The sequence below is a fragment of the Felis catus genome, chromosome A3 (assembly GCF_018350175.1).
Source record: "Felis catus isolate Fca126 chromosome A3, F.catus_Fca126_mat1.0, whole genome shotgun sequence".
In the NCBI taxonomy this organism is placed as follows: Eukaryota; Metazoa; Chordata; class Mammalia; order Carnivora; family Felidae; genus Felis; species Felis catus.
In genome coordinates this window covers 70,963,273-70,985,699 of record NC_058370.1, presented here as the reverse complement: position 1 = coordinate 70,985,699, position 22,427 = coordinate 70,963,273, and the positions used below count along the sequence as shown (strand labels likewise).

At 33.7% G+C, this 22,427-nt stretch overlaps 1 long non-coding RNA gene across 2 annotated transcripts in view; it reads right to left on the bottom strand.

The window, feature by feature from the left end:
* The window catches only part of LOC111559710, a 350,013-nt gene that overhangs the window by 153,961 nt on the left and 173,625 nt on the right, over positions 1 to 22,427 (bottom strand). The gene's annotated exons all lie outside the window — the stretch shown is intronic.

Genomic DNA, 22,427 nt, shown 5'->3' with positions numbered 1-22,427 from the left:
ATTAAAATCTCATCCAGTTTACCATGGAGCCATAATTTACAAGAATAAATGCATAAGAATCCTTTGGACTTCAGAGGTAATTTATGAGCAGTATTCTCACAGTGGATGATGATAATTCACTCTCAATTAGCCCAGCTTGATTTAAATCATTGATTGCCCCATGTTTAATAATAATTTAGTAATAATGAAATTAATACCTCCCTCTATTTTTGGATAAAATTTTTAGACTCCATGGTGAATTTTAACTTTAACCATGAAGGATTATAAATATTTTCTTACAACTTTTCTATTTTGGATTGGTTTCCTTCGAGGTGTTGTTAGCTTTATCAGAGAAGTCTGATTTCCTTGAAAATGTTGAGGGTCTATGTAATAAACTGTGCCCTACTTCTGCTTTCAAAGTACTTCCAGACGTGCCAGAATCAGGTTTGCAGATGTCTGATTCTTCCAAAACTACACTGACAATATTCACTTTCAGAGATTTAAAGAAAACAGCAGTAGAATTAGTTATTTATTAAGATTAGCCATTTCAAAATAAAAAATACAGTTCACAAATATTTTTTAAAAACATTACAAGTCTATGTATAAAATATATTATAATCATTATTAATTAAGAAGATATTACCCTGATTCTGCTAAAATGGGTTTATGGAATAATTTATATATTCAATAATTTTAGCAAATGAGGAAAATTTATCAAAGGTGGCAACATCTAATGAGATTGGACTCATTCCAGACTATACTATGGCTTTTAATATGATGTTTTCTTTTTCCTGTGGGTAGAGTACCTATTTAGAAGGCATAATATGTTCTATCTGTGCAACAATTAGGTCACCTTGTTTGATTCCATCTTTTCATCTGAGTTAGGATTGAGGAAAATGCCAGTGCAATCCCATAACTCAATGAAAAAAAAAAAAAAAAGAAAAAGAAACCCTGACTGTTCCTAATGTTTGATCGGGAACATCAACTTCAGAATAAACTTCTGCCACAGAGCCATTGTGCTTCCCTGATGATGTTGACAGCCTCATAAGTCAATGCTGCAGTTTATTTTTTTAAAAAAAGATAGTGTTTGTGGAAAAATGCAGATATGGTAGCAAAATAAGAAGGAAAAAGAAAAATTCAAAATGCTTTTCTTTTCCTTTACTTGGAAGCCAGTGTCAGTAAAGAGGAAAGAAACATCACAGAACAGTGTCACAGAAAAGTTGAATTCTATTCCTACCTCTGTCATCAAATTCTTCTATGACCTGTGACAAGTTACCTCTCAGGGTGTCAGTTACATTTATAAGAAGGATGGGAAGGAGGTGGTCAGAATTTCCCAAGGAGAAGTGTGCATCAGCATCACCTTCAGAAATTAAATAAAAAGCAGGAGTTGGACCTTCACCACAACCTACTGAATTGGAACCTCTGTGGTGGAACCATATAAGTAAATATACTCAAATTCCACAATTGGTATTTCTGAACACCTTGGCGCAGATGCATCCTTGATGTTTTTTCTAGCTCTGGTATTTTTCTCTTTCTATGATTCTATATAATGAATGTTAATTAATGGCGCAATATAACTTAGAGACAATAACTGATCTACAAAAGTTACCTTTAAACATTATGTGTGTGTGTGTGTGTGTGTGTGTGTGTGTGTGTGTGTGTGAGAGAGAGAGAGAGAGAGAGAGAGAGAGAGAGAGAGATACAGAGAGAAAGAGAGGGGGGAAAGAAGAGAGTTGTCTCTGTAATAGGTATTCTGCTAGTGCTGTATAGATAAGTAAATGAAATATAATTTCCTACTTTCAATTTCTTTAGTCTATTTGGGTGAAAAATCTAACAGACAATAATGGAAGAAATAGTTAAAATAACAGGTCAGGGACAAAGATTTGAAAGATGGTGACATATCCTATTTAGAGTTCAGAGATACTACTACAAAGAATCAGGTGGATTTTTTTTTCAGGTAAAAATACAAAGGTATACTTTGGAAAGCCCTGACACAAGAAAAATTCATATAGAGATTGGAAACATTAAAAAAATTAAGAAATTATAAAAGATATCTCTGCCCATATTGTAAAAATCTTTGAATATCTATCTATAAACTTTGTTTTTAATTTAATGGGCACTGGGACATTGTTGAATATTTAGTATAAGATCTGGAATTGCATTTAAAATGGTTTGAGGGTGTAAGCTGAAAACTAATTTAAAAACGTAATTCTTTGAAAGCTTACTAATGTCAGTTTCAAGTTAACTAGTATTTTTTTTTTCACTTGATACAATAATTGTTTTCAGTAGGTGTTGTTTTCCTTCAGTTGCAGGTTCAGAAAGGTTACACACTCCTATTACATCGGATCCAGTTATACATGTTCCTTTATATTCACGAAGCTGGTGGGGTTGGAAATTACCCAGATTCTGTTTCCCGTCAGGAAATCTGTCCATATTCAATAAAACTAATAAAATTGTCATTTTAAAATCATTTTTAAATTATAACACTCTTTTTTTTTTAAGTATAACACTCTTAAGTGATCTCATCCATTCCCTTGGTAAACTACCAACTTATGCTAAGGATATACATATCTTCTTCTGAAATATAAGAAATTAGGGGCACCTGGATGGCCCCCAGTTCATTGAGCTTAGGACTCTTGATTTTGATTCAGGTCATGATCTGAGGGTCATGGGATCGAGCCCTGAGTCAAGCTCTGCACTGAACATGGAGCCTGCTTAAGATTCTCTCTCGTCCTCTGCCTCTCTCCCCGACTTGTACTCTCTCTCTCTCTCCCTAAAATATATCTATGGGGGCGCCTGGGTGGCGCAGTCGGTTAAGCGTCCGACTTCAGCCAGGTCACGATCTCGCGGTCCGTGAGTTCGAGCCCCGCGTCGGGCTCTGGGCTGATGGCTCAGAGCCTGGAGCCTGTTTCCGATTCTGTGTCTCCCTCTCTCTCTGCCCCTCCCCCGTTCATGCTCTGTCTCTCTCTCTGTCCCAAAAATAAATAAACATTGAAAAAAAATTTATAAAATACATCTATGTATACACACATACATACTTTTCATATATATATGAAAGTAAATACTCTTTATTGGTAACCATAATAGAGCTGAAGGAAAAAGAAATGAAGGTCCTTTTGCTAATATTCAAAATGGGGCTCCTTGTGACCATCCAAAATGAGGAAACTTTCAGGCTTTTCAGTTGACCCTCATATGTTCTTCTCGGCTTTCTAAAGTGAATATTTATCACACTGTATTGCAATTGTTAACAAACAAAACCTGTGAGGTCTGGAATTAACTACACTGACTACAGTACAGTACAGTACAGTACAGTTGTTTCTTATTCTCTTAAAAACTGAATAGCACTTAGACCTACTGTTTAATAAATATTTTTTGAATAAAGGTAGGATTAAATAAATGATTATTGAGGCTAGTTATATTCACATTCTCAACCAGGTTATCTCCTCAATTTAAACATTAAAAATAATGGTAAAATATTTTTATTAATTCAAATATATTATTTGTTTTTTATGTCCCAAGCAATATTACAAGATATGGGGATATAACAGCAAACAAAAGGCTTAGGTTCCTACTTTCATGGATCTTATCACCTAGGGAAGAAATACATGATAAATATATTGCTTTTAAAATAGAAAAATTAGGCAAAACACATTAAAAAAACTAAACAGGGGAATGAGGCAGAATGTTGATGTCAGACATGGAGTGACTTTAGACCGAGTAGTTTGAAGATGCAAAATTTTAATTAAAGTGTGAAGGACACAAATAAGCAAGTATTTGCAATATTGGAAGTAGGACATTCTGGGCAAATATACAGTGTTTGTGATGAAAAAAAGGGCCTGATATTTCAAGAACAGTTAAGGAGTCCTGTGGACCTGAACTGTAGTTCATAAAGAGGGTAATGTTGTAGGATTAGAGAAGTAAGCAAGTGTCAGATCATATAGGGACATGCAATCCATTTTAAAGAATTTGCATGCTAATCTCAAATCCACGGGAAGCCACAGGCATTAAGAATGGTCTGAGTTAAGAGTTAAAATTAAAACTTGGTTTGTTGTACAATGAATGATTATAGGTTCATAAATAAAACTTATTTATATAGGGGCAAAAGTTCAGTAGTCGTAAAGAGGTGATCATAATTTGAAATCTAGTTAGTATAGTAAAATTCACAGAATGACATTTAACACCCGCCTTTGGCACTGAACACAATGTTGGTATAATACAGGAAGCTTTTCTTCTTTCAGCAAAAGTGACTTATGTTTTAATTATATAAGTTTCCTTTTATTTCTGTCATATTTATTTTCCATGAGCACAATACATGTTTGTACAAAAAATAAAATCAAAACAGTACACTAAATTATATAATTAAAAGAGGATATTCCTCCCAACTCTGATTCTCTCATCCTCATCTAGTCTTATACGTGAAAGATAATAATACAATTTTCTATTTATCTCTCCACAATAGATTAAATTACACGTATGTATGTATGCATTATAAATTAATATCTTGTTCTTACCATATTGTATCTTTTTTGACATAACAATACATTTTTGAGATTGATGCACATACATCCAGAATTGTCTCAATTTTTAAATGCCAGATATAGGTAAACCATAATTTATTTAACCTATACTCTATTTATAGGCACTTAAATTGCTTCCATATTTTTGTTTTTACAAATATTAATATTATTTTCCTACATCTCTGAACACATATAAAATATATCTGTAGATTATATAATCTCTAAAATATATAAACAGATGAGAATCTATACCTAATACTTTTAAAAGTCCAATAATTATATTTGAACCCTTCCTTTAATTAGCATTACCTAAAATCCTTAGAAATTAGTTTCTACATTTAAAAAGTCCTTCATATTTATAAAAGTCCTAGAAGAAAAGGAAAAATTATTAAGGGCAATAAAACATATTTGAAGAAATAATGCCCTAAATTTCAGAAATATGATGAAAAACATGCATCTATATAGCCAACAAGTACAACAAAGTTACGTAGAATTAAGCAAAAGTACCCATACAAAAATACATCATAGTCAAGTTACTAAAATAAAGAGAAAGTGACAAAGAGACAAAGAGAGTCATAAAAGCAACAAGGGAAAACAGCTTATCATGTGAAGATCAACAATATCAGATCAGAAACAATGTAGGACAAAAGGCAGTGGTGAGACATACTTAATATGCTAGAAGAAAAAAAAAACTGTCAACTAAGAATTCTATACAGAGCAAAATAATCCTAAAAAATGAGGTAAATAAAGACGTACTTTAAATTTTTGGAGGAAACACTCTAAAATATATGTATTTATATATTTATATACATAGTAAAACATTGGTTTGTAAGCATAATTCATTCTGGAAACTTGTAATCCAAAGTATTTGTACATCAAACTCCACAATCAGATGATTCATTCCACAACCCAAAAATATTCATATAAAGGGGCGCCTGGGTGGCGCAGTCGGTTAAGTGTCCGACTTCAGCCAGGTCACGATCTCGCGGTCCGTGAGTTCGAGCCCCGCGTCGGGCTCTGGGCTGATGGCTCAGAGCCTGGAGCCTGTTTCCGATTCTGTGTCTCCCTCTCTCTCTGCCCCTCCCCCATTCATGCTCTGTCTCTCTCTGTCCCAAAAATAAATAAACGTTGAAAAAAAATTAAAAAAAATTCATATAAAAATGATTACAATACTGTATTATGATACAAAATAATAAAGAAAATAAAAATATATAAAAAAATAAAAAAATTAACCTGCATTTACCTTTGAAAAATTTCTTGGCTGGTGTGAGGGAGACAAGATTGAGGAGGGTTATTGTGTAGGACAACTTTCACTATTACTAACAGAATCACTACTATCCATTGGCTCAATCGAATCTTTCTGCATGGGCCATTGTATATGTTCACCTGGATGTTGACTACAGTACAGTACTAAAAAACCCTTGTCATATACTGTATTTAATGCAACTGGCAATAAGGCAGCAAAAGGTCTATCTGCAGGCCGCCTGACCTAGAATAAATCAAAACATTCCTAAGCTTATTCTTGCAAGGAAAAGCAAAGGTGCTTTTGGCCATAGGTACTTTGAAGTGACAAAAAATACACTAGTGCCAGCTGTGGGCACCTTCCAATGTTCTGAAAAATCACTGATTTCTGCCAAACACTGTGGCCTGAGACCGAGCATCTGAGCAAGGGAGACAATCATCCACAATCCCAGAGAGAGAGAGAGAGAGAGAGAGAGAGAGAGAGAGAGAGAAGAACCATTGGCTCAGTTGTGATCATGTGATATTCAGCATCACGTACTACTCGTATTGCAAGAAATAGCTTGTTCATCAAGTTAAAATTTATTAGAACTGTTTGCTCATCTTGCAGAGCAGTCACAGAATAATTTGCTTATAATCCAAGGTTTTACTGTACTTTCTAGATACCTATATATGATATATAAATAGATGATATAAAATTAAAATGGTATACTAGCAATTATTTAACACAAGGTAGTAAGGAAGAAGAGAGGATGACAAACAGCCATAAATTCTGCACGGAAACAAATTTAAAAAGGCCAGATATAGAGCCAATCACATTAATAATTAAGGTGAATATAAATGAAATAAACATTCTATTCCAAAATTATATATTGTCAGATTTGTTTTTAAAAAAAGTTGTTAGCCATAGAGATATATACACTCCTGATAGGATACACATAGGTTGAAAGGAAAAATATGAGAAAGCTATATGCTTTCAAAGGAAAGCATATATGTGCCCCCTAAAATAAAATAATAGAAAAATTTAAAAAAAGAAAATGTTTTTTAAAAAACCAATCCAATTTATTGACTTAAAAACAAGCTTATTGTTCATGAACATCTTCACTATGATAAATTGTCCTTCAGAATAGATATCAATTTCCCCAGAATATCCACTAAAACATTTGAGACTGCATTCAAAATAAAGACCTAGATAACACCCAAACATTAAATAAACAAAGTAGAACTGTCTTACAATAATTTGTGCCGGATAGGGGAACCTGGCAACTAAAATTTATGAAGTAATATAGTCTACAATACATTTGGTGAATAATTCTCAGGGGAGCACCCCTTTTGGGCTGACTAAGCTGAAAATTATTCTAGAAACCATAAAACTTTGTTGGAATGCTGAAGAGTTTGGAAAGAAATTTGGAGAAAAGTTACTTATTGGACTAAGTCTGCTATGATTGATTTCAGTAAGTTTTAGCAGATAGTCGGTGGATGTTACAGACTCTACAGTAAAACTCAGATATTGACATGCATTTTTTATAGCATTTACTATTTTGCAGGGGTTTTTTTTAGTTAAAATTATTCTGAGTAATGTACAAAGAAAGGGTTAAACTTTATGATATTCTATAATAAAATAATTTGAATATGTTAAATTGTGCCTAACTAAAAGGAGTAGCACAATGGAGGATGTGGAGTTCATATTGTATGCTCTTGCATTTCAAGTACCTTACATTAAGACTGTATTGGTTTTACAAACCTAAAAAATATAAGGATTGAATAAAAAGTTTAGCAGTAACTATTCAAAATGAAAGCAGCTAATAAAAATATAAAGACATTAATTCCAAGTGTATTCATGCATATTAGGGTTTAATAATCACTTTAGAAATATGTTAGCCAAAATACTTTAGCCTCTTATATTTATACAGTTTAATAACATTTATTTTGAGTTATTCATTTTATTGTGCATGTTCTTCACAAAAATGTCATTAAAGTCAATATCCTCTATATGGAAAGGAAAATATCTCTATTGGATCATTTAGTGAAGTAATTCAAACTTAGGCTTTTGGCAGACTGTATATCAGGACACATATGGATACATTTTACTGATAGTATAAAGGAAATATAATACCTAGTATTCCAAATAAGTAAAGCATATAAATGAAGAAAATATTGTCTATAAAGGGAAAAAAATAATGAACCTATTTTCTTTGGTTAAGGTAAAAAATGGTAAAATGTGAAGTAGTTAAAGGTTTATAACGCAGCACCAAATGCTGAAATTGATAAATGAATCAAATTAACCAATCTTTTACCTATATCACATTAAGGTTCATAATCATCAATAACATTCAATAAATTAAAGGTAAACTATAACTTGAACAAATATTTTTCTCTATGTGTGTGAAAGCTAAGCAAAAGATCTTTGTTTCATTCAGAAATTAAGATAAATTAATAATAAAATTCTGTCTCTGTCAAAATGCACATATTTGAAGAGATAATGTCCAATACCAGACTCTGTTCCTTTAGTCTCTTTTTATACCTTCTGCTTAATAGATGGACCATTCCTGCTAAATTCATAAATTCAAAGAGCATGGGGTGCTTTTCAAGCTGGCTACATGATTTTGATTTTATTTTGCATAAGTCTGTTGGAAGTTAACATAAGTTATTTTGCAAGCAGTTTCAGGACAAGGGCTATGTCTCCAATTATTCCATCATGTCCTTAGCCCTATTTCCTGTGGTTACAATTATCTGTAAACTTGATAGCAGATGATTATAGGATGTAGTGTTCACAGTAGCCAGGGTGATTTCCAAACTGTCAATATGCCCCTTAAGTGTTAATTATTGAGTATGTGTTTTTAAGAAAGAAAAAGAAAAGCAGCAAGAATCCAGTGTTAAACCCCACAGTTCTACTGAGTTTTACGGATCCAGATTCTGTGGTATCAAATTACTCTAGAAACATGAATAATGTCTTGGTGGTATTCACTGTGTCCTCTCAGTTATGAAATCACTCATGCAACCACTGTTAATGCATTTCAGTAAACTCACTCTGTCATGTATTCAGCTATTATCTCCATACTTTTATTGTACACCTACTATGGGCCATACACTATCCTAAAAACACTGTATACTTAAGGAGTTGAAGCAAATGGAGATGGCCTCTGTCTTTTAAATAAAGTGCTATAAAGGAAAGGTAATGGTGCTGTGAGCTGTCATAGGGACTAATTACATAAGTGGTGAGAAATGAGGAGAAACTATTAACTTAGATTGAATATCAGTGAGGGACTCTCTACAAAAGAACATGATGTTAAAAATGCGACCTAAAGTAAAAGTAATAGTTATCTAGGGAGAAATTCAGTGACAGAGGCAACATACATAGAGTCTCATGGGTAGAAAAGAATTCCAAGTGTTTTAGGAACTGAAAGACCACATGATTTCCTGAACATAATGAACAAGCAGGTAAATGATAAGATTAAATTGAAGAGGTTGGAAGGAGCTGGTCATACAGACAGTTTCTAGACTACATTTTTATAGTATGATAGACAGCTTTTGAAACTATTTAAGAAAGGTAGTAAGTAATCAACTTATATTTTTAAAAAACCATTCTTGTATAGAAAAATCAATTGGAGGGGAGTAGAAGGGAAGGTGGGTGTCTAATTTAAGGAGGGAATTGCAGAGGCAGCAGTAGGAGATGATGACATTTCTATGGTGTTAAAATAGAGGTGGAGAGAAAGGGAAAGCAAAATTTGGGAGGTAGACAAAGAGACCTTGGTGGCATATTGCATTTTGATAACGATGGGTGTGAAGAGGAAGTGACCCAACATGCTTCCTGAGTAACAAAATGGGTGGAGATTTTGAAGTCTGAGGAGGAGAAACATTTGGCAGGTAAGATAAAGTATTCAGTTTTGGATGTGTTAAATTTGAAATTTGTGTCAGACATCCAAGGGGAGCTATAACAAAATCTGTTGGTTATATAAGGCTTGATTTGAGAAGATAATTTTGGTTTAGAAATAGTAATTTTGGAACTGTTGAAATGTAAGTAGTATTTAAAGCTGTGGATATGTATTAAATACCTATTTTATAAAAAAAATCTCCTGTGTTCAAGGTTCTCACAGTCATTAAGGGGTAAAAATGTGCTCCCGTAGAAAGTTAATACAAGCGTAATGGAACTAATTGTAGCATATTATAGATTGCTGTTTGCTTGTTAGAATTACATCTGGTGCTAACAAAACGATCTATTACTGTGGCTTTAAAAGATAGAGGATTCATTGTTCCATGCCACAAAAGGTAGGGATATGTGAGATAACAGAAAATATATATTGGTCTCTATCCCGCTAGCTCCTGGCACAGAGCTCCTGAAACTCTTGTAATTTTCTAAGTGATAAGAACAATAGGAGAATTTTTTGTTCCAATATTTGGCCTTTAACCCTGGTTTCTGAAACCCTTGTGATTTCCTTGGTGATAGGAGTGACTTTTTATTCTAATGAGGTGATTCTGGGTGAGATCCTTGATGACTCCCAGATGGCCAATCATGAGAAAGATCAAACCATGATTAGAAGACTGGAATTTTTTGACACCTCCTGACTCCACACACAGTTCTCATGAAAAGGGAAAAGGGCTGAAAATGGAATTAATGATTGCAGAGACCTCCCAGGTTGGTGAACACATCTACTTACAGAGAGTAGGCACCCCATCTCCCCGGGATGGCATTTCCTGCTCTCAGGATCCTCTCAGACCTCAATCTATGTATCTCTTCATTTGGCTATTTACTTGTATCCTTTATCATATCCTTTAATAAACATAAGTGTTCCCCTGAGTCCTGAGAGTGGATTTAGCAAATAATCAAATCCAAGAAAGAGGAGGTCATTGGAACCTTCAATTTGTAGCCAAGTTGGACAAAAGTTATGGGCAACCTAGAAGTTTTCCACTTGCAACTGGCCCTGAAAGTGAAGGGTATTATCTTAAGATTGAGCTCTTAACCTGTGGGATCTGAGGCTATCTCCAGGTAGATAGTGTGAGAATTGAGTTAAATTGTAGGACGTTCAGCAGGTGTCAGAATTGCTTGATCTGGTGGGAAAACCCCACACATCTGGTGTCAGAAGCATTGTGAGCGTGTAGTAGTATGAAAGAAAGGAGAAACAAAGGGAAAAACTGGGTTTTCCTAATACCGGGTAAGACAACTCAAGGCTAATGTTATAGTGCAATATTATAACAGGATATGTTACTTTTCATCGACTGTACTTCAGGTTATATGCCTTTAACATAATGCTAATCAAATAAGGATTATCAAAATGTTAAACCTGTAGTTTCATGTTTGCATTTCTATTTTCTTTACTTGGGAAGACCAATAATACAAGACCATTCCTGGCTACATGGGAACCTGGTATATTAAATAAGTTGAACTCAGACATGGCTAAAAGAGAGTTCTATTCATAAGGACAAAGGCAGGGACCTCTTATTGAGTAGATAATCAGCAATCACCAACTTTGGCATATTCTATGGTGTAGCACTCTTCAAATTTGAGGATCATTATTTAACTTTCAACAGTCATTTCCATAATATTATTTTATTCATTTCAATTTTTCTCATGCTCTGTACTTTCCACTTTGTAATTAATTGGAATATTCATGAAATTTAATATCTTTGAATATGTTATAACATGCTGTAGTTTTTCTATAACATACAAAGAAATATATATCACACACTAGCTACTATTATTATGCATTTAATAAATATGACTGTAGTATATCTTAAAAACTAGAAAAAGTCTAAATTTCCACAAATGATAAATTTACATATAGAATAAATTAATAATTTATATTATAATCTGAAATATTTTTTAATGTTTATTTATTTTGAGAGAGAGCAAGAGTGAGTAGGAGAGGGGCAGAGAGAAGGAGAGAGATAATCCCAAACAGTCTCTGCACTGTCAGTGTGGACCCCAATGTGAGGCTTGAACTCACAAACCACTAGATCATGACGTGACCCAAAACCCAGTGTTGGAGGCTCAACCGACTGAGCCACCCAGGCACCCATAATTTGAAATAATTTAAATGAACAGGACACATCTATATATACTGACCTAGAAAGCCAACCATAACACCGGGGTAAGTGAAAAATGCAAGCAACAGTTAAGTAAATCAGTGTCAGCTTTTTTGATAAAGGGCCAGATAGTAAATGTTTTACGCTTTACAGTTTTGTTTTTTTAATGTTTATTTTTGAGACAGAGACAGAGCGTAGAGAAAGGGAGACATAGAATCCGAAGCAGGATCCAGGTTCTGAGCTGTCAACACAGAGCCCTATGTTGGGCTGGAATTCAAGGACCGGGAGATAAAGACCTGAGCAGATGTCAGAGGCTTCACTGACTGAACCACCCAGGCACCCCTAGGCATTACAGTTTTATGCTTAGTTGCAACTACTGAAACTTGTCATTGTGTCATAAAAGCAGTCATAGATGATATGTATACAAATGAAGGTGACCGTTTTCCAGTAAAACTTTATTTGTAAAAACTAGATTCGGCTTACATGTGGTGGTTTGCCTGCCCCCAATGTAGGGGATAATTCCAAAAAGAAAAAAAAAACTAATTCAATAAAAATGGAGACAATAGATATAATCATTGGTGAAAGATACATTGAAAGAGAAAGGAGAGTGAGAAGGAGAGGATAAGAAAATTAATTTTCTTCTGCGATGAAAAACTAGAGTATAGCAAACAGAGGCTTGGGAACAAGGAAATTAAAATTTTCATTTCTTTATATAAAATTTAAATAGTGGGATATAATTTTTTACTTGTGTTTTTACACTTCACAAATAAAAATCTCTTTAAAAAGTATGGTTTTTTAAACTATATATATTGATTCACTTACAATTAACTGAATAAAATCAGTTGTTATCAAATGCCTTCATTTGAACTGTAAAATGAGATATTTCACATTAAAAGAACTGACAATTAATAAAAAGATTTTATGATATACTTTTTTAGTTTTTCAACATGTAGTTATTATGTTTGTAGCTGATGTACAGCACTTATGTAAGAATATATTACCCAGGTTAGGAGTAACTTTAGCTTACAGTTTAAGTTTAGAGGTACAAAATGAATTCACAATAAATGATAAAAATATATTAACAGAGATTCAAAGAAAAATAACTATGCATTTCTTCTTAATCCTATCAGGAACATTAGTCCATTGGCAGTGCTATACTTCATTCAGTCACCAATATCAGGCTTATTTCTAATGCTTCCCATGGCCTTGTTTGAAAAACTGTTGCTCCTTTTGTCTCTATGGCTTAATTTCTTTAATTCCAAATAGATTATTATAATCCATTCTCATCTAATATTTTAACTCTCATTTTGTGTTGTCCTTTTCTTGCATCCCTTTAATACTCACAAATTCAAACGATTATTAGTGACCATTATTTCCCCCATTATAATGTTTTTTTAATTGAATATTTACTCTGTGCCAAACACTTCTTTAAATTATTTATATGCATTCCTTCATTTAATCCTCACATAACCTTGTGATATAGGCACTCTTATTCCACTATTACAAATAGGGAAAGTAGAATTCAGACATGTCAACGATCTTGCCCAAGATCACATAGCTAGAAGGTAAGAGCAGAAAGTTGAACCCAGCAGGATTCAAAACACATCCCAGTAGGATTCTAAAACACATTCTCTTTGTGGCCATAGTTTCCTGTCTCATACTGACACTTTGGCTAGGGGAAAGCACTCAACCCTATAATATGATGACACAAATCATGTTCTTTAACTTGAGTGAACTCTTCTTTTTTAAATTAAAAAAATTAACGTTTATTCATTTTTCACAGACAGAGAGAGACAGAGCATGAGCAGGGAAGGGGCAGAAAGAGGGAGACACAGAATCTGAAGCAGGTTCCAGGCTCTGAGCTGTCAGCACAGAGCCCAACGCAGGGCTTGAACTCACAGACTGCGAGACCATGACCTGAGCTAAAGTCGGACGCTCAACCGACTGAGCCACCCAGGCACCCCTAACTTGAGTGAACTCTTATAACGCCACCCAGAAACCTTACATGATTTGGACAACTTGCTCTTACTTCTCACAATGACTGATGCAAGCAGGTTTTTACCTGTCACCTCCATCTTTTCTGCTTTCTTGTTTGAGACTTCTTTGTCTCCATTTCAGGCAAAAATAGACTGTCAGGTGGGATTTACTAATACTTTCTGCTTATCCCCATGTGAAAATCTTACTGGAATCAGCATGCAGTCTCACTTCTTTGCATTTTGTCTGATAGAAAATATGTCTTTTCCTAAAGCTGATTCTTCCATCTCGATTTAGTATTTCAACTCCTTTTAACTTCCAAAGGAATTTCCAAAGAAAATTAGACTTTTTTCCTCTTTCTTTTCCTAAAGCTGATTCTTCCATCTCGATTTAGTATTTCAACTCCTTTTAACTTCCAAAGGAATTTCCAAAGAAAATTAGACTTTTTTCCTCTTTCTTTTCCTAAAGCTGATTCTTCCATCTCGATTTAGTATTTCAACTCCTTTTAACTTCCAAAGGAATTTCCAAGGAAAATTAGACTTTTTTCCTCTTCCTCCCAATTGGCTGTCACCTTTCAGGCTTGAGTCTGGTAATAGTGTATTGGATTGAAACCTTAGCCTCATATAACAGGTTCTTAACTTCTCCAAGCCTAGTATAAAAAAGGAATGGACAGAACAAAGGCCTCACTGAGAAGGCACGTCATTCCTACTGAAAGTCACTTACCAAAGTCGATACATCCTTGGCTTATCATCAAAATTCATTCACAAGGAAGTTCATTGAAGGTGATATTTTATTAAAGGTAGTTTTGTAGAGGAAGATGTAGAGACAGTTACTGTTTTGTAGAGGTTTAAGTTCATATTTATACTCTTACTAACTGTTCTATTTTGTCCCCATCTGATATTTTAATTTTTTGACTGAAGATTTATTTTTGCATTATAAAGCCTCTTTTTAACTGTCTTTTGGAATACAAGCCACCCTTTAGCCTTTGCCTTTACATTATTTGGTTAGTTGAAAGCAAATTATTAGAAACAAATTGCTTGTTTTTGAAAGAAAAATTAAGTGTCTATTCCTGAGCATTTCCTAGGAAAAACCTGGTCATGAAATTTATTGTTATGGTTGTGAATTCAGCCTCTTTGGAACCTGGATCTGTCTTCTCTACAGATGTTTCCTCTGAATATCATTATATTGTCAATAATTATGAAACCAGTTAATGAATATCCAAATAAGTGAACTGTTTGATATTTATTTGATTTTCTCACACATTTTGACACTGATTTAATTAGGTCTTGTATAAATAAAAAATCTGTGTAAAACATATTTTCCAATCCCAAAATGAAGTTAATCACATAATATAATGGTTGGAGGGTGAAGATTTCAATACCATTTGGATAAACTAGCCTAGGGGTTGTCTGATTATTGAATTATTAAGGCAAGGAAGAGATTTTATAAAATTCTGATTTAGAAGTTTATAAACATTTTTCATATTACATCCTGGGCATTAGTTAATCACTCTAGGTCCTATTCAAATCACATTTCTCCATGACCACACCTTTGCAGACATGTCTTGTCAGAAATAATCTCTTCCTCCACAGTCCCTATATTGTAATTAGTATCTCTTCTATAATAGTTTGCCTTCTGAAACCTTTTTATTTCCCATTCGTAATACGGATGTTTGGCACTGTGTAAAGCCAACTCCTGTATCCTACACAGTGTCCAATACAGTGTCATATTTTCAGTAAATACTAAAACACATAACGATGGCTGATTAAGATACATTCATTTTGAGTAAGTAAGCCTCAGAGTAACATGTGGGGGAAAAATAATTCTAGTGTGCTCTGTGAGCCCCTATCAGTTCATACATTCAACCACAGAGGGAAAACCTCTGATTACAGGGAGTGATTTTGGCAGTAGAATGAATATAGTTAAGTAGGTTACCTCTGGGTTGTATTTTGTTTGAAACCCTATGAGAGAGCTTTTATAGACATCTAAGTTTTCAGTTGCCTCATAATAAAGAAGCTTTGTATTTAATGAGATTAGGTATACAAGCTTTGCAAATAATTTACATTGTTAACATAGACTGATAGAGCTCAGCAAGAGATGGAATGAAAGCATTTAGAAATCTAATTATCAGTCGGCATTGGAGTGTGTCTGATCTAGAAACATTATTTTAAAAAAATGGATTAGGTAAAATGCTAGGGAGAATCATGCTTGTGGTTTCAAGGACCAGAATAGGGGTACTTCTTTTGACCTCAATTAACTTCATATGTAAAATGTTTATAAAATGACTTCTTGTCTAAAGGTTAAAAGGTATGCTATGGTGACATAAGGGTTTTTTTTCTTAAATTCTACCCAATAGAGATTTCAAACTGAAATATGGGTTCACAATTGTTCCCTGGTGTGACAGAATATACTACATAAATATTTTGACTGAGATAACTAGCTTTCTCATTTTCCCCTTCTTCCATATGACATGGTTGAATAAGGAATGGCTGTATAGCTAAATGTTCTGTACCCTTGTCTCTATCCAGATATGACATATATTTAAGTTCTGGAGAACAGGATGTCAATAGAAATGATGTGTTTCACTCCCAATGAATGTTGTTTAACTTAAAGTGGGCTTACTCCTTTTTCTTTTCTTCTTTCCTGACACTCTAGAAGCAGTCTTTGTGTAAAGAGTTGGGATAGTTGTTTGGACACAAATATGAAGACAAGAGCTGAGGATGATAATACATCCTTACTAGCCTAGACAACCTGCCTTTGTACTCTTAAATTAGGAATTATAAGGAACCAAAATATTCAAATTTAGCATGGCAGGTAAGTGGGGAAGAGAACTGATGGCAAATAAAGCATGAAAAGAATAGTATTCAAAGAGGAAAAAAATGAAAGTAAAACTCTATATCACATGCACATAAACACTCACACACACACATACACCACTCGCACATACACACACATACACACACAGAGATGGGATTAAGTACCTAAACGCAGGTTTGACAGATGTGGTAAGCAAAAATAGAAGCTACCCAGTTAAGTGTGAATTCAGATAATAGCTTTTACTACAAATATGTTTCAAGCAATATTTGGAATATAATTATACCAAAAAGTATTTGTTATTTATATGAAATCAAATAAAAAAATGGTGTCCTGCATTTTAATCCAGCCACCATACTTAAATACAAAACAAATATTAAGAGTGACGTCAGCATAATGGACATGTCAGCATAAGATGTCCTTTGCCCTCATTTTTGTCCTTTCCTATAAACAAAAAAAATTGGCATCCACTCATGAACAAAAGTGCCTTTGAGGGAACTGTGGGATCTAGCATCATATGCCAAAGGGCTGGGGAAAGGTCTTGCTTACTTGTGCATAAAGTAATAGGCAGTCAGACTCTGGTCCTGGCTGTGGAATCCTATAGTGGCCTATGATCCAGCTCTAGCCTCTCTTGGAAGGGTCTGGAAGCCCCTAGAAAACACTGTCTGAGATAGTAACCCATGGATGAGAGAGGCTTTGTGGATGTCCTGGTTTCCAAAGGCAAATTTCCAGCACATTTGTTAAGCAAAAGAATAAGTGTCTGAATGCACTGGAGTGGGTAAGAAGAACAGCTTTATTTTATCTGATCACTCCTCTACCAAGCCAGCAGTTTGGGACCAAGAGAGATTTTTTTGACCTGTGATTTCCCTTGTTGGGAAAAGGGGAAGCAGATGAATGAGCACCTGGCATCCCCAACATTATGAGTCCTAACCAAAGGGGCTCATTTCTCTCTCATCTTATCCAGGGAACTGAATGGTAAGCTATATGACTGGGGAGCATGAAAAGACCAGAAAAGGGGTAGATAGGGTTTTTGGAAGGTATGAAAATGACACAGATTCTATTAACTACTTTGTGGACTCCATCAAAAAGCCAACCCATGACTCCCTGGGAACACTTCACCCACATATCCCTCAGATGCCCATGGGCATACAGAGCACTCCCTGTGTCTCAACCTCATATACCCTCACTCTGTGACTGGCCCCCTGTGTGTTCTCCTGAAAGCAGCAGTAAGAACAGTTTTGGCATATGGCTAATAAGCATTTTCAGAAAGCTGGCCTAAATCTGTGGGCCAGAGAGTGACCACAAAGCAGTGCTTTAGCACTAACTTTGGGAAAGCAAAAGAGAGACTGTCAGCACTTGGCCTGGTGCTTTTCAGGGTCCAGAAAAGGCATATAAATGTAATAATTCTGCAACAAGACCTATAGAAAGTCTGAGATAGCCTCAGTATCTTTAGCAGGGTAGAGGGAAGGTATTTTTCTCCCAAAGGCAGTTAGTAAAGATAAGAGGAGGTGACTGCTACTTCAAATGCAAAGACAGTAACCTAAAATCTCAAAACATAAGACTCAAGGTGATATGACACCATCAGAGGAGAAGAAAAGAATGGGTGAAAGCTTATTTAAATAAATAATGAATGAAAACCTCTCAAATCTGAAGACATATTTCAATATTGAAGATCATCAAGCTCATAGATAACCAAACAAAATCAAGTTGAAGAGATTCTCTGCAAGACATAGTATAATAAAAATGTCAAAAGTCAAAGACAAAGAATCTTAGAAACAGCAAGAGAACAAAGCTAGGAACTTACAAGAAAACCCCGAAAAGGCTATCAGACAGACTAGGAAAGAGTAAGATGATATATTCAAAGTGTTGAATGAAAACAAAAACAAAAAAAACTACCAACCAAGAATACTTTATCCAACAAAACTGTCTTTCAGAAATGAAGAAGAGATAAAGACTTTCCCAAATAACAACTGATGGAGATCATTACCACTAGAACTGCCTTACAAGAAATGCTGAAAGGAGTTCTTGAAACTCAAGTGAACAGATGCTAATTAGTAACAAGAAAACATATGAAAATGTATAATACACTAGTAGGGGTAAGTATATAGTCAAATTTGGAATACTCTAATGCTATAGTGTAATAGAGTATTACCATTTAACCTATAAAGGTTAAAGGACAAAGTACTAAAAATAACTTTTGGTACAATAATTTGCTAAGGAATACACAACATAAAAACTAGCTAAATTATGACATCAAAAATATAAAAAGAGAGGAATAAAGGGTAGGTATACAATAAAAGTTGTTATCAGTTTAAAATGGACCATTCTATCTACAAGATGTTTTACGTAGACCTCCTTGTAACAGCAAAGCAAAACTCACAGTACATTCACAAAAATAAAGATGAAGTAATTAGAAAATCATCAACTCATAAAGAAAGGCAGCAAGAAAGAAAGGAAAAATAGAATGTGAAACAGTCAGAAAACAAAATAAGATGGCATAAATAAGTCCTTACCTATTAATAATTACTCTAAATAAAATGCGTGGAATTCTCCAATCTGAAGACATAGACTGACTAGATGCATTAAAAAAAAAAAAGACTGAAGCACATGCTGGCTACATAAAACTCACCTCAACTTTAAACCACACAGTCTCAGAGTGGAGAGATGGAAAAAGATATTCCACACATTTTTCACTTGGTCACCTTTCAGTGCTATATTATCTTTGAATAAAATACAGTTCACTTATCCTGCATTTCCTTATACATTCACAGAAGTATTTCCTGATTCTTGGTTGAGCTTATACCACACTTTATACTTTCAGTGAGTTGTACTTCTCACTATAATCTGGTATTTATAGGTTAATAAAAATAAGAACATTGTTAAAAATTTGACTTTATACTTGTGAAGGCTTCACAAATAAAATGACTCTCTTAGGAATCTAGATCTGTCTTATATTTTATGACCAGAAGGACTTATGAATAAACTGTATATAGGGGATGAAGTAAAAGAAAGTGAAAAGTAAAACTTCTTAAAATGATTTCACATTTCTACTATTTTTGAGCTCAGCATTTTAATTTTCTTTTTACATTTTATGTAATTATAATCAGTTCTTATTACCTTATACTCAAATTTTAACTACCATATATCTAAGATATTTTAATTAATTTCTTAATTAACATTGATTTATAGATTGTGTATTATATTTCCTCTTCTAAAGAGGGAAAAAAGGAGGGTGAGGATTTAAGGGGTTCTATCAGCTTTCAGTACAGCTTCATTGGTTAGTTTGACAAAACTGTGAAGAAATGCCACAAATGAAATAGTAGCTATGGGAGTTAAAATATCTCTAGGAAAAAGACACAGTTTAAGTTGAGAGAGAATATAATGTGAAATTAATTTTATATATTGGGATTAAGAGAATGAGGATGAAATATTAGGAGGTTATTTGCCTTTGATGCAGCAAGCACTGTAATTGTGTTAATATATTTATATACATTCACTTATTTAATCCTTAAAATAAAATTTTAAAGCAGATAATGCTGTCACCATTGACAGATGCAAAAAAATGGCTCCAGGAATATTAAAGTAACTGACTCAATGCTATATTGCACCTGTTAAATAAAGAGTAAAATTAAAAACGACTGGATTATAAACTGAATGTTCTTTCTACCACACCTTGCTGCCTCACTTAAATAAGAGCACTTATTTTTATTAAGGGAAGCTTACAATGAGTAAATGACAAATTCAGGTAGTCTAGTGACAATTTGGATGTGGGTAAGACTCAGATCACATTTATTTTTGAAAGACTATATGTCAAAGTTAATTAGGTAAGATGAGGAATCATGTTTAAATTATTTGATTTATGTGACTCTTTCTAACATATAGCAATTGTTAATTTTAATTAGTTTAATTATAGCTTTGAATCAAAGTTTACATCATAATTTACAGATTTACAAAGCATTTTGTAAAGATAAATATCTCTAATCTTGGATTATGTATGTTCTTTGACACTGGAATATGCAAATCTAAGTCTGTCAGATATTTTATTCATTGCCAACATATAACTGACAACTGCTCATACTTGATGCATGCTAAATTAGCTTATATGTGAAAAGATAGTGAGAATCAATCTAAAATCCTCAGAAAGGGTACTAAGGGATGACAGGGAAGTCACATCCAGGCATCTGGATCTTCCTGTAATTTTCTCCAGACATCCTTGTTAATAAAGAAGCCCCAGACTCTGGTAAAGGACTACATGTTAACTGATCCCACAGAAGAAATTGTTTTTTTCTTTGGCAGTTCTGTGAGCAAGTAGCAGTCTAATCATTCCACACTCAAGAGATATTTAACACAGATCAGGAAAAGTAAGATGATACAAACAGATTTCTTCCTTTTTAAAAAGAAAAAAAAAGTTTATTCATTTATTTATTTAGAGAGAGAGGGCAGGGAGGAGCAGAGAGAGACAGAATCCCAAGCAGGCTTCACACTGTCAGCACAGAGCCCAATGTGGGGCTCAAACTCACAAACCATAAGATAATAACTTGAACTGAGACCAAGAGTCAGATGCTTAACTAACTGAGCCACTCAGGAGACCCAGATTTCTTCCTTTTAATGTGGCAGCCCTGAATTAGATCCTTATTTTAACACTGAGAGGATTATTAACCAAATAATAAAACTGAAACAACACTTATCCTAGGGATGACATTTTCCTTGTCTCCAAGTGAATTTCTGAGAAGCTCAAGTTTTGCAGAATGTAATTTTATGTGATCAAACACCTTTGAATCATTTGTAAGCTGAACAAACAAGAAATGAGAATGGCAATGATTATTTTTAGAGTGATAGTATTAGTTCCTGAAATTATGGCTTCTAATTAGGATGCTATAGGTGAATATTTAGCACAGTTGTAGAAAGCAAAATAAAAATATTTGTAAATATTTTCATCATTAAGTTGAGAAAAATGAAAATATGAGTTACAATAAATTTTTCAGTCTCTTTATAACATTAGCAAAAATGTTTTGAGAAAATTATACCAAAAAAGAATGCATACACTACAGAAACAATAGTTTTATTCCTGGAAGGAACATAAAATATAAGCTCATTAAAAAACCAAACATTCGAGGATTGAAACTAAAATTTGTTCATTATGTAACTGGAAAAACCGAGGCTGAGAAAGTTTATGTAACTTCCAATCATAGAAAAACATGAGTTCTAGTTCAAACTCATTTACAAATTTGTGTATAAATTTTAGAAAAATAACTAGCTTTTAATCTTTCATCTTCATTTTTGAAATGAGTGTAATAGAGAAAATTATAACCATATCAAAATGCTATCAGCAAAATAAAATTTAAGGAAATCACGTGAAAGATGTAATTCCAATTTTTTACAATAATGAATTGGTTCATAATCTATCATACTTTCTTCTATAAATTTATTAATTTGTTTTAATTATGAGATGTCATACTAGTTTTGTTTAGGAATTATCTTGGAAAACAGATAGATGTACTGAAATGCAAAATGAAAGCTTCTCATATTATTGAATTCCAACTCTTTTACTTGTGTTGACTACCTTTAAATTTTATCAATATACCTATATAAATTTTTTAAAACATATCTTTCTTAAAACCTGCTGTGTTCTTGGTAGGGGAATCACAAAACATAGAAAAGCTAGGTAGACAGAAAAAATAATAACAGAAATGAATAAGGTTAATTTTGTTCTCCTTTTCTCCATTTATAGCAAGTAAAATGGCCACCAAGAACAGACCATTTCTAGCATTACTAGATGTGGACACACAACTAAATTCTGCCTAATGCCATCTAAAGCAGAAATACCCTGCTATATATTCCTGAATACTATTATCCTCTCTTTTGATAATAAAACTTCCT